The following is a 3,927-nucleotide window of genomic DNA, read 5'->3' as shown; positions in this document are numbered from 1 at the left end:
AGGGTCCTGGGCCAGTCACAGGCATGCCTGTGGCATAGAGGTAATCACAGCTCAGGCCTGACCAAGCTTAAAGCAGTTTCTGCAGGCTAGGCTTGACACCAGGACATTCTCCCCATGGTGCTGCCTGGGAGCCTCTTCCCACCACTGTCACCAGTGGGAAGGGGTCACCAGCAGCTGCACTCAGCCACCACAGCCAAGTCCACCCAAAGGGGGGCATATTCCCCCTACTCACAGACCATGATGGAAACACCAGCAAATACCACTGTATACAAGAATGGTTTCCAAACCTGCACTTGGTCCATATTTTGAACCTCTGACAAAAATATTATGCCCCAAAACAAAAGTTTTTAAAAAAATTTTCAAAAAAAGTGATGTCTTTTAATATTTAATGTATTTAATATTTGGAGCCTGCCTGCCTCACTTATGGGTTCGTGGGAGGAACACCAAGGTGCAGGAGCTGCACTACCACACTAAACCAGCAGAAGCTTGCAGTTTGGTGTGCTCCAGCATAAGGGAAAGCTCACAACATGCATCTAATTTTCCAACAGTGGAATAAGATGAAAAAATACTTGAAAAAAAATTATGAAATAAAGCACGTGCTGACATTCTATTGTTCACTTACATCTTAGTCCAACATCTGCTGAAATGTCTAAAGATTTTTCAATTATTTCAATCAAGTTCATATGAATAGTTAAGAGGTGGGATGGGAAAATCCCATTTTTAGCACATCTGCAAGATGGCAAAACAGAATATCCATGACAACACCACTAATATTCTGCTAAAAAACTAAAAATGCTAAAAAGCATTGAGTTTTAATACCTGTAAAGCAAGATGAATCAGTTTGCCTGTTTCTCTTCTGTGAATTGCCTGATTTTTTTCTTTTTTTAAAAAAGGTAAGCCTGCAAATGCATGGATGTAATCACCTAATATTCAAGTACAGCTGAGGAAGACTTCAGTCAAGGATATTCTTAGGAAAACTAAATAGTTTAGGACAGATGAAATCCATTCATTACATAAAGGGATATGGCTGTAAAAACAGGACAACATTTCAAACTGAGTATATTTCCAATATGCCATTTTTAGAGATGAAGTTACCTGAAAAGCTCGTTTTGTTTCAAATTTGTAAGATTTGCCCCATGAACACACGTCCTGAATGAAATGCAGAGGTAAATTTGATCACGGTTTCTAGTCTGAGAAGGAGGAAAGACAGATTCAGACAAAACGTATTTCCAGGTAGAATCTTCTTCCTATCTATGTTATAACTGTTAAATTATTTTCTGTATAGATACTATATGAAAATGTATAATGGAGGAGTTTAACTGATGGGTATTTTTCTTAACATGAATGATTAAGAAGCTGATGGAAGGTGGACGGAAGATGTGTTGAGAACTAAGAAACCAAAAATATGCATACTTAGTCATGAACAATAAACGACCCTGCCAACAACAAAAAAACTGCCAAGACAAAATCAAAATTTTGTGTATCCCCTGCAATAGATGAATTTTCAGTATCTAAAACAAAGGAAAAGGGGAGTTACGAGGAACACTCAAAGTGGACACATATAAGCAGGGAATAAAAAAAAAAATAGAATCTGCTTGCAAAATGCAGGATCCAAAATCATGGGAAAGAATTCAAATAGTTACTCAGTGCAAGGCAAATATTTTGAAATAGGTTGAGAGGTGAAAATGACCACTGGAGGGCAACAAATGAGATGAGTTTCCTCAAAGTAAAGCAGACCGAGTGAAGTTCTGGTATAACATATTCTCACAGGAACAGAAAGAATAAGATAACCACAAATGACTGGAAAAATCACTTCAGGAACAGTGTACTTCACAGAGCACATGCATATGCCACAGAACAGTCTAAGTACTGCTGTGAACTTAAGGAAGCCGTTCAGAGTAAATATAAATAATTTAGCTCCATTCATTTATCAGTGATAAGACAACCATCACATATCCAGGAAGGATAATTAAAACCCAAAAAGACAAAGGAAAGATTCAGGCTGGGGAAAATACAAAAATATTAGTGTATGAATTAATTGTTCCCAAAGTTTCTGAAAACTAAGTTCTGTTTAACTCCAATTAAATAAAGGCTTGATTCAAAATGCCAGGAGAAACTGACACTAATTAAATGTGTTGCATTTGATCCCAGTTCTCCCAGTGGTCCAAAAAGACCACAGCCCTAGGTCTGACTCATCACTGAAGCTTTGGTGCCACACACAACAGAGAAGGGAAGGGAAAATCAGTCACGTGTGTAGGTGGCTCCTCAAAATGGGGAAACCCTGCTGTCTGACAGGAAGACATTTTACATTTTTTTTGGTAATGGAGTGGGAACTCTGGTCCTTTATGTTCATTTTATGACATTTAGATCCTCCTGCATTCCAAACCTTTGTAAATGTTCCCACACTGTGACACAGGTAATAAGCACAAGAATTGTCATTCTTTGAGATTAAAATGTAGGTGTTCCCTGCGCATTATCTTCAAAAATTCTGTTATTTCTCCAGTCTTCTACAAGCGGGAGCATACCAATTAATACTGCCTTAACCAAAACCTGCAAGTACGGGCTCTGAAAGACAAGTTCGTCATTTACCATAAGATCAGTGAGCCCTCCAGTGGCTATTTTAAACTTTATATTGTAACAACAACCATAAGAAAAAATAGTTCTATGTATGTGATTGCATTTGATTTCATTTGTATTCTATCATCTTTTACCACTTTAACTAAACAACACAAGGTAACCTTTATAATACTTGCTAACAGATGTATTTTCAGCTCACAAACACTTTCAATCCTGTGTATGTACAAAATTTAGAAGTGATACATTTTAAACAATTGAGTAACTTCACAGAAGTCAATGAGCAATATTTATGTAATGGGGGTGGGGAAATATCAATGCATTGGGCTCAAAATCAAAATCTGAGCCTATAACCCTGTAGGATATATAGCCTATCTCTTGAAGCTACAAACATCTGGGACAATGAATAAACATTCACAGGCTTTTTCAATGTAAAACTCAGCATGTAGCAGATTAAACATAAATAAAAAAATACCACTTCCCATAAGGGAACTTGTTCAGCCATGGAACTCCTTGCAACAAGATACTGTGGAGAGAAGACATTTGGCCCAAAGACAACCTAAAAATTAATGAAGCAAAAATCCATATGGGCAAAGAAATCCCCCATCAGAATCTAGACCAAACTAGGAATGTGTCATCAAAATACTTTTCCAACTCTTACGCTCTTCCATTACAGAAGGCAACCACTAGAGAAAGCTGCAAAGATAAGTTTGGCTAAAAGGATCTTTTTTCAGGTCTAGCACTGATATATTGAAGTTTAAATACAACCTTACTTAAAGTATTTAAACACTGTATAAAAAATATCCAATAACTGAAGAACTCTCCACTACAGATTTTTTGCCCTAAGACACTGCCATGTTGCACAGCCTCCAGGAAGAATATGAGCAGGACTGTGCCTCATTTGACAGAATCTTCTTCTGCTTGATTTTCCAGATATTATACAGTATCATCCTGAATGTGTTATATGAGCTTTGGTTGCTATGGAAATCATCTGCTAAATTCTGCATTATTGATTTTGTTTAACATGGGAATTGAATCATAGAACCATTAAGGTTGGAAAAGACCTTAAGATCATTTAGTGTAACCTTTGACAGAATTTGATGTTGTCAACTAAACCACAGAACTAAGTGCCAAGTCCAGTTGTTTCTGTAACAGCTCCAGGGTTGGTAACTTCACCACCTCCCTGGACAGCCCACTCCAAAGGCTAAATAACCCTTTCCATGAAGAAATTCTTACTGAACCTCACCTGGAACACTCTGAACCTATGTCCTCTTGTCCTGTCGCTGGTTGCTTGGGAGAAGAGGGTGACCTTCATCTGGCTATAACCTCCTGTCAGGCAGTTCTAGAGAAGAA

This window comes from Cyanistes caeruleus, chromosome Z, assembly GCF_971803275.1.
Source record: "Cyanistes caeruleus chromosome Z, bCyaCae1.hap1.1, whole genome shotgun sequence".
Classification (NCBI taxonomy): domain Eukaryota; kingdom Metazoa; phylum Chordata; class Aves; order Passeriformes; family Paridae; genus Cyanistes; species Cyanistes caeruleus.
This window is presented reverse-complemented; position numbering follows the sequence as displayed.